The sequence below is a fragment of the Equus przewalskii genome, chromosome 29 (genome assembly GCF_037783145.1).
Source record: "Equus przewalskii isolate Varuska chromosome 29, EquPr2, whole genome shotgun sequence".
NCBI classification, from domain to species: domain Eukaryota; kingdom Metazoa; phylum Chordata; class Mammalia; order Perissodactyla; family Equidae; genus Equus; species Equus przewalskii.
Window position 1 is genome coordinate 8,759,225 of NC_091859.1, and position 15,533 is coordinate 8,774,757.

At 37.8% G+C, this 15,533-nt stretch overlaps 1 protein-coding gene across 4 annotated transcripts in view; it reads right to left on the reverse strand.

The window, feature by feature from the left end:
- LIN7A (lin-7 homolog A, crumbs cell polarity complex component) overlaps positions 1 to 15,533 on the reverse strand; it is a 140,992-nt gene that overhangs the window by 65,377 nt on the left and 60,082 nt on the right. For 2 of the 4 annotated variants that reach the window (XR_011534827.1, XM_070600617.1), the window contains exon 3: positions 13,924 to 14,107. The exons of the other annotated variants lie outside the window; for them this stretch is intronic. The gene's annotated coding sequence lies outside the window, so the exon portion shown is untranslated. The remainder of the gene's footprint in view (positions 1 to 13,923; positions 14,108 to 15,533) is intronic. 4 annotated transcript variants of the gene reach the window in all.

The window sequence follows — 15,533 nt, forward strand, 5'->3', positions numbered from 1 at the left end:
TTGGACAAAGTAATGCCTTTAAATAGCTACTCACTTGTCTAGACAAGTTACAAAGAAACTGGGACTTTTTCTGAAATGCTGTTTCTAGGTTAATTCTAATGAGAAGGGCACATTAAGAAAGTTCTCCGGCACTGTCCTCCTAAGTGATGTGGGAAGGATGAGAGGACCCTCAAGGAGAGTATTCTGGGATCACTTAGCAGTGAAGATTAAACGCCCGCTCATGCCGGACAATAAACGGCACAATGGCACATCCTTTCTTTTGTTTTTGGTTCTGTAGGAACTCAGTAGGGAAGCATCAGGACTACTGGTATGTTACATAACACAATCCTCAGAATCTCTATCAATTCTGAAATTTCCAGAAGTTATTTTTATCACTTGTTTTAAGTGAATTACAACGACTATGCCATATACTTAATTTTCCAAAAGAAACAGAAAATACTTTGCTCAGTTTTAACGTTTTACAACTAATTATTCTGTTATATAAAAGCAGAATAATTAGTCGTGGAAGTATAAAACTGAAGAATGACTATAATTTTAAAAACTGTGCCATTGACCATTAATTTCTCTACTTATTTTTATATTTGGTTTATAATACCTAGTGGGTTCTTAACACATATAACTTTCATAAGGTAGTACAAATTAAATACTTTGTACAAATCATGTAATAACCGTGAGAAAAAAATAAATCACAAATAACAGAGCATTTCCACAGGGTTCTCAGGGCAGGTGGCCAAGCCACCAGGGAGAAATCTCTTTCCTTACGGTTGTCTAAAAAAGAATTCCCCTAAGACATCTGTGCCCGTCCTGTCCTTGTTACACAGCCAGAGTCCCCTGTGACAGGAAATGCCTGAGCAAAATTTTAGGAAGATGTCATTTCCAATTAGTATAGCACCATTCAAAGGGACTGGATTATCTCTATTTGCTTATTTTGGGTAAAATTCAAACAAGGTTTGGGGCTTAAAATCTGTCTCTTTGCACTAACTGGATTAAGATGATATAAAATCTCACGAAGGATCCCAAAGTACAAGGGCATTGGTTGAGAAGGGTTGAAATTTACCAATGTACTTGAAAGATTTCAAGAGTTGTAATCAGTTTTTAGTCCTTAAAGTAGGTTTTTGTCAGGAAAATGAATTAATTAATAACTTTGGATTAATTAGTCTATATTGTCATAGAAGTCCTATCAGCTAATCAAACGCTAAAGAAAAAATTTAATTCAGTTATTAAGAACCAACCTGATTATTCAGTCTAGTGAATTAAAATTATTATAGCTAATAATAAAGTTGACAGAGGTAGCAGTAAAATTATAAGGTGCCCAGTTAAATTGGAAGTTCAGATAAATAATGAATAACTTTTTAGTTTAAGTATGTCCCACACAATATTTGGGACATCATAAATAGATTATGGTTGAAAAGGAGACTATTATAGTTTGGCAGGCAAGAGAAGTTGGATACAATTCAGAGCAGAACGGTCAATATGACTAAAGAGTAAACTGAACAGAGCTTGGTGAGGGTAGGCTCCAGGTGAGAAAAGATGGGAAGTGGTCCAGTTTGGTGGTGTGGCCAGGGATGCAGGATAAAGAGTTTGACTTTGGATGATGCTGTTTGTGTTGTCTTGTGATCTCTAAGATATATGTTCAGTAGACTGCTAGATATGTAGGTCTGAAAATCAGAGGAATAATATAGGCTGTAAGATGTAATTTGTGAGTTATCTATTTAGTTGGCAAAAGAAGCCCTTTGTGTATATGTTACTCTCTGGGAGAAATTTAGAGCAGGAAGATGAGAGCGTTTGAGGGGCTCCAACATCTATTTATGTAATTATAAGCCAACCCTTAGTTTTATACTAAACCTATGGGACTAAGGAATCTTTTTCTAATTTAAATAACTCACATATACTCTGTTTCAAATGAAATATACTCAGGAGAAAGGGATTACAAAGAAATAAATTTTTAAAAAGTGATTTTACAGTAAAAGTGATTCATATACACTGCAGAAAATTTGTACAATATAGAACTGTAGAAGCAAAAAATTAAAATAATTAAAAATTCCCTACCAAGATACAACAACTGTTAACATTTTGGGGATTTATTTCGAGTCTGTTTTAGTTATTGATTTTTAAAAATCAATATCAAGTCAGTCATTATATACTTTGTATAGCCTGATTTTCACTTTAAATATTGGGAATATTTTCCCTGTGTATTAAATACTCTTCCACATTGTTTTAATGATACCATTATATTTACTCTTATAAATGTGCCATAATGTGTTTGTGAAAAGGTAACTGAAAAATGAAAGGCACTCTACGTACAGATCTACGTATAGATCTTATCACCTGTCCACGTAAAAGAATTTATCAATTATCCTTTCATTGTAGCTTGTATACTTGATACTTAACTATTCCTACCTCTTCTCACTTCTGTTCAGAGAGACTCAAGAAAATACTGGCCCATTTACTCATAACTAGAAGTCTGTTAAAAATGAAAGAAATGGTATGGGGTTGATAGAAAAGAAAAATAGACTATTTATAATTCCCTCCTGATCAACTTCAGGATGTTCGCTGCCAAATTTCCGTTAAACTTGTCTTGATTTTCTTTATGTCCTATGCATAAAAATATACAGTATATAGACAAAACTCTCTGTCTGCCGGTAGCAGAGGGGCCACGCTGAGCACTCAGGGCTCCCGGCAGAGGCCCGGAGAGAAGCCCAGAGGGCGGGGCGACCCCCAGCTGCCGTTGCCCGCCCCGCGGGACTAGGGATTGCCGGAGATCTCGGAGAGGACCGGGGCGGGGGAACTTTCAAAGGCGGGTCCGGCGACCCGGAGGGGAAGCGCCGGAGCTCCGCCAGGCAGCAGACAAAACTCTCTGTCTGCCGGTAGCAGAGGGGCCACGCTGAGCATTCAGAGCTCCCGGCAGAGGCCCGGAGAGAAGCCCAGAGGACGGGGCGACCCCCAGCTGCCGTTGCCCACCCGGTGAGGCTAGGGATTGCCGGAGATCTCGGAGAGGACTGGGGCTGGAGAGAGTTCCAGAGACCCAGCTTAGTAGCCTAGGGGGAAACCCTACAGGCTCACAGAAGCCTTAGGGAAAGCCTCTGCACAGCACCAGTAGAAGGCACCCAGCCGCCAGCCACAAGGCTGGAAGACCCCAGGGCAAAAGCAGCATAGCTAGGTGTACTAACCACAGACTGTAGAAGATGCCAATAGCTCTCCTGCGACCCATAGAGGACAAGTGAGATTTGGTGGGTGCCGACAGCAACGGAGCGACAAATATAAGTGATCCCACCCCTGGCCGCTGGAAAAGCCCATAACACCGTTGCAGACCCCAAGGAGAGAGCGCATCTAGGTGGGCAACAACAGTAGGCCCCTGCAGCCTGAAGCCCCCCGTGACGGCCCCCACGGCAGAGGAGGGAATCCAAAGGGCCACTGTGGCTACGAAGAGGGGCCCAGGCCCAGTTAGCAACTACGGACAGGGTTCCTGGTTGGTGAAGTATAAACAGCTGCTCCCCCCACCGCAGCAGCTGAAACAAGTGAAAGGAGCAACTAAACTCTATCTCCATGCGGAGGCACAAATCAACATCATCAAGCAATATGAAAAAATACATTAAATCTCCAGAACAGAAAGAAAGTAACAAATACACAGAAAACAATCCCAAAGAAAATGAGATATATAACCTAAATGATGATGACTTCAAAACAGCCATCATTAAAATACTCACTGAGTTAAGAGAGAATTCTGACCGACAACTCAACGAGTTCAGGAGCTATGTCACAAAAGAGTTTGATACGATAAAGAAGAACCAAACAGAAATATTGGAAATGAAGAACACAATAGAGGAGATTAAGAAAAATCTAGATGCTCTGAACAGTAGGGCCGATAATATGGAGGAAAGAATTAGCAATTTGGAAGATGGCAATATAGAATTGTTGCAGGCAGAGGAGGAGAGAGAAGCAAGACTTAAAAGAAATGAAGAAACTCTCCGAGAATTATCAGACACAATTAGGAGATGCAACGTAAGGATTATAGGTATACCAGAGGGAGAAGAGAAGGAGAAAGGGGCAGAAAACCTATTCAAAGAAATAATGGCTGAGAACTTCCCAAATCTGGTGAGGGAGATGGATCTTCAGGTGACAGAAGCCAATAGATCTCCAAACTTTATCAATGCAAGAAGACCAACTCCACGGCATATAGTAGTGAAGCTAGCAAAAGTCAACGACAAGGAGAAAATATTAAGGACAGCCAGGCAAAAGAAACTAACCTACAAAGGAACCCCCATCAGGCTATCAGCAGATTTCTCAGCAGAAACTTTACAGGCTAGAAGAGAGTGGAATGATATATTCAAAAATCTGAAGGACAAAAACCTACAGCCGAGAATTCTCTACCCAGCGAAAATATCCTTCAAATACGATGGAGAAATAAAAACTTTCCCAGATAAACAAAAATTAAGGGAGTTCATTGCCACAAAACCTCCTCTTCAGGAAATCCTCAGGAAAACCCTCATTCCTGAAAAATCCAAAAAAGGAAAGGGGCTACAAAACCGAGAGCAGAGGAGATAAGTAGAAGGACAACAACAGAGAGTAGCAGCTCTACATCAGAACAGATTAAACCATGGGACGAGAAACAAAGGAAACTGAAGAAAACCGGAAAACAAGACACAAAATGGTAGTGGTAGGTCCCCACGTCTCAATAATCACTCTAAATGTAAATGGATTGAACTCCCCAATCAAAAGACACAGAGTGGCAGGATGGATCAAAGAACAAGATCCAACAATATGCTGCCTCCAGGAAACACACCTCAGCCCCAAAGACAAACACAGACTCAGAGTGAAGGGATGGAGAACAATACTCCAAGCTAATAATGAACAAAAGAAAGCAGGTGTCGCTATACTAATATCAGACAAGGTAGATTTCAAAGCAAAACAGATAAAGAAAGACAAAGAGGGACAGTATATAATGATAAAAGGGACTCTCCACCAAGAAGACATAACACTTATAAATATATACGCACCCAACACAGGAGCACCAAAATTTGTAAAGCAACTCTTAATAGAACTAAAAGAAGACATCAACAACAATACAATAATAGTAGGGGACCTCAACACACCATTAACACCAATGGACAGAACATCCAGACAGAAAATCAACAAGGAAATAATAGAATTAAATGAAAAATTAGACCAGATGGACTTAATAGATATATATAGAACACTTCATCCAAAAACAGCAGGTTACACATTCTTCTCAAGTGCACATGGAACATTCTCAAGGATTGACCATATTTTGGGAACCAAAGCAAACATCAATAAATACAAGAGAGTTGAAATAATATCAAGCATCTTTTCTGATCATAACGCTATTAAACTAGAAATCAACTACAAGAAAAAAGCAGAGAAAGGTGCAAAAATGTGGAGACTAAACAACACGCTTCTCAACAAACAATGGATCATTGAAGAAATTAAAGAAGAAATCAAATATTATCTGGAGACAAATGAAAATGAGAACACGACATACCAAATCATTTGGGATGCAGCAAAAGCAGTCCTAAGAGGGAAATTCATCGCAATACAGGCTCACCTCACTAAACAAGAAAAAGCTCACGTAAGCAACCTCAAACGACACCTAACAGAACTAGAAAAAGAAGAACAAACAAGGCCCAGAGTCAGTAGAAGGAGGGAAATAATAAAAATAAGAGCAGAAATAAACGATATTGAAACAAAAAAGACAATAGAAAGGATCAATGAAACAAAGAGTTGGTTCTTCGAAAGAATTAACAAAATTGACAAACCCCTAGCCAGACTCACCAAGAAAAGAAGAGAGAAATCGCAAATTAATAAAATCAGGAATGACAGAGGAGAAATCACAACAGATACCAATGAAATACAAGAGATCATAAGAGAATACTATGAAAAACTATATGCCAACAAATTGAACAACCTGGAAGAAATGGACAAATTCCTAGACTCCTACAATCTCCCCAAACTGAATCAGGAAGAAATGGAGAATCTGAATAGACCAATCACAAGTAAGGAAATAGAAACGGTAATCAAAAACCTCCCCAAAAATAAGAGTCCAGGACCAGACGGCTTCTCTGGAGAATTCTACCAAACATTCAAAGAAGACTTAATACCTATTCTCCTCAAACTGTTCCAGAAAATTGAGAAAGATGGAGAACTCCCTAACACATTCTATGAAGCCAACATCACTCTGATCCCCAAACCTGACAAGGACAACACAAAGAAGGAGAACTACAGGCCGATATCACTGATGAACATAGATGCAAAAATCCTCAACAAAATTTTGGCTAACCGATTACAGCAATACATCAAAAAGATTATACACCATGATCAAGTGGGATTTATACCAGGGACACAGGGATGGTTCAACATCCGCAAGTCAATCAACGTGATACACTACATCAACAAAATGAAAACCAAAAACCACATGATCATATCAATAGATGCAGAGAAAGCATTCGACAAGATCCAACACCCATTTATGATAAAAACCCTCAGTAAAATGGGTATAGAAGGAAAGTACCTCAACATAATAAAGGCCATATATGATAGACCCACAGCCAACATCATACTCAATGGACAAAAGCTGAAAGCCATCCCTCTGAGGACAGGAACAAGACAAGGGTGCCCACTTTCACCACTCCTATTCAACATAGTTCTGGAGGTGCTGGCCAGAGCAATTCGGCAGGAAAAAGAAATAAAAGGAATCCAAATAGGTAACGAAGAAGTAAAACTCTCGTTGTTTGCAGACGACATGATCTTATACATAGAAAACCCCAAAGAATCCACAGAAAAACTATTAGAAATAATCAACAACTACAGCAAAGTAGCAGGGTATAAAATTAACGTGCATAAATCAGTAGCATTTCTATACACTAACAATAAACTAACAGAAAAAGAACTCAAGAACTCTATCCCATTCACAATCGCAACGAAAAGAATAAAATACCTTGGGATAAACTTAACCAAGGAAGTGAAGGATCTATACAATGAAAACTACAAGACTTTCTTGAAAGAAATAGGCGATGACATAAAGAGATGGAAAAACATTCCTTGCACATGGATTGGAAGAATAAACATAGTTAAAATGTCCATACTACCTAAAGCAATATACAGGTTCAATGCTATCCCAATCAGAATCCCAAGAACATTCTTCACAGAAATTGAACAAACAATCCTAAAATTCATATGGGGCAACAAAAGACCGCGAATTGCTAAAGCAATCCTGAGCAAGAAAAACAAAGCCGGCGGAATCACAATCCCCAATTTCAAAACATACTACAAAGCTACAGTGATCAAAACAGCATGGTACTGGTACAAAAACAGGTCCACAGATCAATGGAACAGAATTGAAAGCCCAGAGATAAAACCACACATCTATGGACAGCTAATCTTCGACAAAGGAGCAGAGGGCCTACAATGGAGAAAAGAAAGTCTCTTCAACAAATGGTGCTGGGAAAACTGGACAGCCACATGCAAAAGATTGAAAATTGACCATTCTTTTTCACCACACACCAAAATAAACTCAAAATGGATCAAAGACCTAAAGATTAGGCCTGAGACAATAAGTCTTTTGGAAGAGAATATAGGCAGTACACTCTTTGACATCAGTTTCAAAAGAATCTTTTCGGACACTGTAACTCCTCAGTTGAGGGAAACAATAGAAAGAATAAACAAATGGGACTTCATCAGACTAAAGAGCTTCTTCAAGGCAAGGGAAAACAGGATTGAAACAAAAAAACAGCTCACTAATTGGGAGAAAATATTTACAAGCCACTTATCCGACAAAGGGTTAATCTCCATAATATACAAAGAACTCACACTGCTTAACAACAAAAAAACAAACAACCCGATCAAAAAATGGGCAGAGGACATGAACAGACATTTCTCAAAAGAAGATATGAATATGGCCAATAGACACATGAAAAGATGTTCATCATCGCTAATCATCAGGGAAATGCAAATCAAAACTACACTAAGATATCACCTTACCCCCGTTAGATTGGCAAAAACATCCAAAACCAAGAACGACAAATGTTGGAGAGGTTGTGGAGAAAGAGGAACCCTCATACACTGTTGGTGGGAATGCAAACTGGTACAGCCACTATGGAAAACAGTATGGAGATTTCTCAAAAAGTTAAAAATAGAAATACCCTATGACCCAGCCATCCCATTACTGGGTATCTATCCTAAGAACCTGATATCAGATATCTCAAGAGTCCGTTGCACCCCTATGTTCATCGCAGCATTATTTACAATAGCCAAGACGTGGAACCAGCCTACATGCCCAGAAACTGATGATTGGATAAAGAAGATGTGGTATATATACACAATGGAATACTACTCAGCCATAAAAAAAGACGAAATTGGCCCATTCACAACAATGTGGATGGACCTCGAGGGCATTATGTTAAGCGAAATAAGTCAGTCAGAGAAAGACGAACTCTATATGACTCCACTCATAGGTGGAAATTAGCATATTGATAAGGAGATCTGATCGGTGGTTACCAGGGAAAAGGGGGGGTGGGGGGAGGGTACGGAGGGGGAAGTGGTGTACCCACAACATGACTAACAAAAATGTACAACTGAAATCTCACAAGGTTGTAATCTATCATAACATTAATAAAAAAAAAAAAAAAAAAAAAAAATTCCAGAAATAAAAAAAAAAAAAAAAAAAAAAAATATAAATAGAAGCTACTGACTGAGTGTAAAAGACATGGTTCTCAATTATAAAAAAAAAAAAAAAAAAAAAAAATATACAGTATATAATTTAACTCAGTATTTTACCAATTAGATCACGGCCGGATCATTAAGACACACAAACACATTCCTTTTATAATCCTTACTCATCAGAATCCTAGTGGCACAGCAATGTTAAGTAGTGGGCCCTGATCCTCACAAGAAAAGATGAATTAGAAAAAATCCTACTGGAAATAGACATACGATTTTTTTAAATTAATTAATTATTTTTTATTGAAGAAGATTAGCCCTGAGCTGACTGCTGCCAATCCCCCTCTTTTTGCTAAGGAAGACTGGCCCTGAGCTAACATCCGTGCCCATCTTCCTCTACTTTATATGTGGGACGCCTACCACAGCGTGGTGTGCCAAGTGGTGCCATGTCTGCACCCAGGATCCGAACCGGCGAACCCCGTGCCGCCGAAGCAGAACGTGCGCACTTAACCGCTGTGCCACAGCCGGTCCCTAGACATATGACTTTTTTAAACCACAGAATTTCATTCCTAACGCAAAAACATAAGAATCAGAATGTATGACATTTTTATAATCTACTAATTATTTTTGTTTGGTTTTGCTTTTCTTTCTATTTTTATTACTTGAAAGTTAAATGAAGTTAAAACTGGGTTATTGACAGTTCATTAAAAAGAGAAGATATTAACAAATTATAGTTCTAGTAATTCCCTATCTGAATCTCCTGACAATTTATGTGGTATATAGAAACAAAGTGTTCTTATACCTACTACAGGAAGCAATTCTTACTACAGATAAAATTTTCCGTAATAATTAAATATGAAAATTACTAAAACAGATATTTCTGAAATTAGGTGATTACCAAGAAAGATTATTTAATGAAGTTTCAAAGCAGAAGAAGTTACAAACGCATGCTGAAAATGAGTAAAAAAAGAATCCTGAGTTCTGGTCTGGGTTTTATTTATTTATTAGGTACTTTTAAAAATTTTATTGAGGTCATATTAGCTTATAACATTGTGCAAATTTCAGCTGTACATTATTGTATTTCAGTTTCTCTAATAGGCTGCCTAGTATTCATCACCAGTAGTGTTTTGATCCGTCACCATACATATATGCCTCTTTACCCCTTTTGCCCTCTGCCTACCTCCTCTGGTAACCACTAATCTGTTCTCTTTGTCCATGTGTTTGTTTATCTTCCCCATGAGTGAAGTCGTGGGGTATTTGTCTTTCTCTGTCTGACATTTCTCTTAGCATAATGCCTTCTAGGGCCATCCATGTTGTCACAAACGGCACAATTTTGTCTTTTTATTGCTAAGTAGTATTCCACTGTGTGTGTGCGTGCGCGCATGTGTGTGTGTATAAAATCACATCTGTATCCATTCATCTGTTGATGAGCTCTGTGGCACAATGGATAGCACACTGCACTTCTAGTTAATCCTGGTGTGGTCTGGGTTTTAAAACCAAATTATTGCATCATCGCTTCAACTTTCCAAATGTTCCATGGCTCCTACTACTAGTTAGAAAACATATTCTTAAAATATGTGCTAACCCACCATTTGAAGACTTTTTAGATAGTAGTTGTGCAGTCTTCAAAATAGATCTTCAAAATAGAGAGGTAGAAGATTTGATCCTGTTCCAAACAAGTTATCAGATGGCAGATGTTATAAGTGTCTCAGCTACAACCAAGCCCTTCAGCTTATGTTAACCCTACTGTGAGGCACACTTTGGTAATTTCTGTGAAACCTGTAAAAGTAGTTTCATCAAATTTCATAATTTCATAATCCTGGAAAATGATGAATTATGATCCTCTTTATATTATACAACTTCATTCCTAGGCCTAGTCTCTCATCTGGAATTGATAATATTGAAAACAAGCACCATAATTGATTCTTATTATTTGCAGGTTTTATGGTCCATGAAGTCCCTGCAAATGCTGAAATAGCAAATACTGAACAATTGCTCCCATGGGAAGCCAGAGTTGGGTGTCTGCGACCCTCTGGTCGCAACATGTCCATTAACTGATCAATTTATTAACTTGTTTTATGTGTGTTTTTGTTTAAAGACACCTTATTCAATACTTATTGTTGATCGTTAACATTGAACTGGAGGCCAACAGCACTATAACTTAGGCCTTAATGAAGTTAATTTAGCAAAAGCACTCTCTCTGTAAGGTACATCACAGCCTTCTTGCACTTACGAACACTGGACAGCACTTCAGCACTATGCTTGGGGGCCAATATAAACAGCAAAATCACCCAAAAAAAGCACAAAAATGCAACTAAGATGACATTAAGTAGACCCTGAAAAGGACATTTGTTTACAGTACGAGAGCTGAAACAAGAAGGCAGAGTGTTCCCTTGTTTATCTCAACTGGGAACGTGAGGCTGCTCGTTGGGCAACTCAAAGTTTTCACAACTCTGCACATATTGGAGAATGACCACAAAATAAATTTTGTCAAGTAGATGAATTCACAAATACAGAATCCATGAATAACGAGGATTGACTGTATACGGATAATTCGTTTAAGAAGCTGCAGAATGAAGAATATCAGAATGGGCTTGCCTTTCCTGACACTGTCCTGGCTCATCATTACCGAAACACCAGATGACACTCTTCATGGAGAGTTTTTCATTTCATCTTTTCTCACGTGTTCTGTTAAATTCGCCTATGTTCAAGGCACCAGGCTTGGCTCTGTATAATTAATCTCACAAAGTGCATGTTATGACTATAAAACAATCACTAAGTTCTAATTGGTAATCAAAGATGGTCCCAAGCTCTCAAACACGTGCAGGTTGATCAAAAGAAAGAGGGAGAAAATAAAAGGGGTTTTAAAAGTGAGGCTTAAGGCAGACTTCTGTTAGCGTTGTAGTTTAAGCTCATTCATTCAAGGGTTAAATAGGCAATCAGAAAGAATGACTTTGTTCTTCATTTTCTTGTAGATTTAAAATGTAATTGAAGTACAGCAAGGAAACAAACATAATTAAACATATTTTGCTTATGAAGGTAGAGCCTAAAAAGTTCTAACGTTGGTCCTAAAAAGGCAGTCAATGTGTCCCCTCACAGATAAGAGAGAGAACAAAGTAACCTACCCATAAGTGCACACAAACTTAACCAAGCTGCCACTGATGATAGATTTTACGTGGCTTGAATTATTGAGATTGCTCAGGTCCCCTCCCCTTCTATTCTAATGAGTTGTTGCTTGTATGTCCTAATGACTATGGTGGCTCCATCACCCAAGGAGAGAGAGGAGGCTTTCTGGTGGTAAATAAGTTTTCAAAATGAGGATATTTTGATGTGGTCCATCTGATGCGGTATTTTGACATACTCCTCCTAACAGAGGCAAGTAAATTTAAAACAGTACTTTTTACAACCAAGTAATGGGAACAACAGATGTCTCTGGTCCTCACCCCATCCTGTATCCCATCTGGTGGTGTGGGTTAGGTTTGTGGTGAGGCTCAGGAATAAGGCTTCGTGACTTTCAGGGCATGCATGATGCTTAAAGAATAGGGTACATGCTAATATCTCTTCAAGATCCTGATTTCAATTCTTTTGGATAAATACCCAGAAGTGGGACTGCTGGATCACATGGTAGTTCTACTTCTAATTTGTTCTATTTCTAATTTTTTGAGGAACCTCCACACTGATTTCCACAGCAGCTGCACCATTTTGCATTCCCACCAACAGTGTGTAAGGGTTCCAATTTCTCCACATCCTCATCAACACTTGTCAATTATTTATGCTAAGTGAAATAAGCTTGTCACAGAAAGACAAAATACTGCATGATTTCACTCACATGAGGCATCTAAAATAATCAAATTACTAGAATCAAAGGGTGGAATGGTGGCTGCTAGGGACTGGGAGAATGGGCAAATGGAGACTTATTAAACAATGGGCGTAAAGTTTTGATTAAGCAAGATGAATAAGCTCTGGTTCTGCTCTACGACATTGTATGTGTAGTCAACAATACTCTATTATACACTTAAATTTTGTTAAGAGGCGATATCTCATGTTAAGTGTTCTCACTACAATAAAATACAATTTTTAAAGAAGAATAGAGTAAGGGCATCTCTTGTGCATATCAACTGGAAATTCTTTTTTAAAAGCTAACTGATGAAAGCCTTGTTCTTGGAACACATTAAAATGTCCCTTTGAGGAAAGTGCAGCAGCAAATATTCACACAAACCCCAAAATAGATCTAGAGTTTAGTTTTAAAAAAATCTCAGCTGCATTTTTGCAAAAATTCACATTTTTTTTAATGAAAAGATTTAGCTAACGTTATTTACACAGGTCTTTCATTATGTCCATCTACGTAAATCTCAAAAGACAAAGTTACATTCATAAGTTTAAGGGCATACTACTTATAGCAACTGTATTTATTTCTTTGTTGAAACCAAACCAGCTGACCTAGACATAAGGTTCAAGATACACGGCAAATCAATTTCAAGAGTCAATCGCAGTGCTTGACCCTCTGCTCTAAATATAACCCCATTGCTCTAATTATAACCCCACTTCACTTGAAATCTGCAGAAGATTTTGTAAAACTTGGTTCCATATCAAAACCAAAAAACATTTTTTTTTTAAAGAGAAGAATCTCTTTATTGAAGCAACAAAACACAGCAAAAATGATGTGGAAAATAATGAATTGTTTATATTTGCCATCTTAGGATGAAGGCATTTGAATATTTTTTGCGTGAAAAAATTATGATTTTATTTTCCAGGAAGTAGGCATGTGTTTTCATTAGGGATATTGTTGGAAGATTTCCACAACGAAAAACATCTGCATCATTATCACTGCTGTCAGGAAAATTCCCTAGCATGCAAAGCAGTGAATGCCACTTGTCTCAGGCTGCAGAGATGCTAGCTCATTAAAAAGCCCAGACCTGAAAATGAACTAAATTTCATTTAACTTTTGGAAGTGATACGCCAGGTTTAATTATAGAATGTAAGAAGAAAGACAGCAAAATGCAACACTTTTTTTATGTGAAAATATTTCATAAGACATTTCCTCTCTGAAAGGAAAAGTAGGTCAGTTTTATCAACGTGGAAGATGATTTGAATCTGAATGTATTATTAACCTGTCCTCAGGCATGACAAAAATATGCCTTTGTATTTCTATATCTTTCGAATTAAATCCTATAAAAATCTAAGTTTTGAAAGGACAAGGAAAAGGCTCAGAAAGTTTTAGTTAGATTGAAGTGCTTCACCACTACCTACCGTCAATCAGGTAAACGCTATCAATTCAGACTGATGAAAGAATTTCTCTCAGCTGCTGATTATTCCGTCACATTGCCCATTGATTTCTATTAGAGATAATTGTCAATTCAGCATTAAAGGAAAATGATCTTCTGATTCCATGTCTCTTTCAGTCTATAGTGTCCTCTTTATGTTCTTACTGCCTCTGTAAATGCATATTTTAAAAGTATTCTATTTAAAGAATAAGATTGGGTAGTCACTTTTCTCATCTGTTAAGCAAATTATCTCTACTGTAAAATTAAAGAAATTTTACATTGATACAACCAATGAGATGAAAACTCCATTCCTCTGTCAATTTACCAGGTTGTTTTTTTAAACGGAATGGCCTATCCTGCTGTCTAATGAGACTAGGGATGCCTACTTACATAGTATCTACCAAGTTTTTATTATTTTGAAGACAAAGTAAGAAGTCAAGACCCTCGTCCAATGACTCAGCAGTGGAGAAGAGGAATGGGATCAATGACAACTATGCACTATTCAGAACATCTCTGAAGAAACTGGAAGTTTCCTCTGGCAGCTGTCACATTAGATCAAGATGTAGTGCAGTTACAAACACAGTCAGGATTTAAGGGCAGCAAATATATCCACTCTTGGACTGCAAGGTGATGCTGAGATTCTCAGCAAGATCCTGAGTCCACTGCATTTGTGATGGTGTGAGAAGAGGCAGGCCCCTGCCTTCTGGCTCTTAGATAACGGGACAGACTGAAGAGTTATTGCTCTGCAATCTCTACCCTGGAGAGGTAGACGATGAGAAGTTCCCCTTCTCAAAACAAGAGGGAGTACAGAGTACTTCTCTTCTGGAGAGTAGACAAGGTTTCTGCTGTAAATTGGTAGAGTCATAGAATTATTGCCAGGATTCACAGTGGGCTCTCAGGTTTGCTGCCTGTTTTCCCATCTTGATTTCTTAGATGGTTTCCTAAATTCGATAACATAATAATCATGGACCAGGCAAGGAGGTAAGATATCAGAGGGCCTTAATCCAGGATTCACCAGTGGTTAAAAAAAAAGTGTGTCTGGAGAGGGGGGTTTGTAACAGCTGACAAGGATAATGAATCTACTTTTCTTGAAATTATATATACTAGAAACCAATATTTGTTTCTATTATGTAGACATATTCTTCAAAGACCAAATTTAATAAAGAAGGAAGGATTCTCTCACTTTGGATTATTTTACATAAATTAAACTTCAGGTTATTAAATAGATACAAAGCTTTATAAAAGGAAATAATCAGTAAGATGACTATCAAGAGTAGTAGGTACTTGATTACATTTGAATATGGTTCAACTAGATTGCTAAGTAACTGACAGAGTTCCTTTTGAGAAGCATTAAACCATTTTTCTGACTCTTCATTATACTCTTCTTAATATTGTTTCTATTTTTTTATCCGGTGTAGCTGCTCATACAAATAATGTCTTTAGTTTCAATTTTTTTTAAATCTGAATTCTGTTGTTCACTTAGGAAGCACTCAGATGGAAATAACAAAAGATATAATTCAAAGTGGCTCAAACCAGATGGGTCCCAAATGTTGCCACATAATGGCGTCACCTGGAAATCCTTAAAATAAACTGATT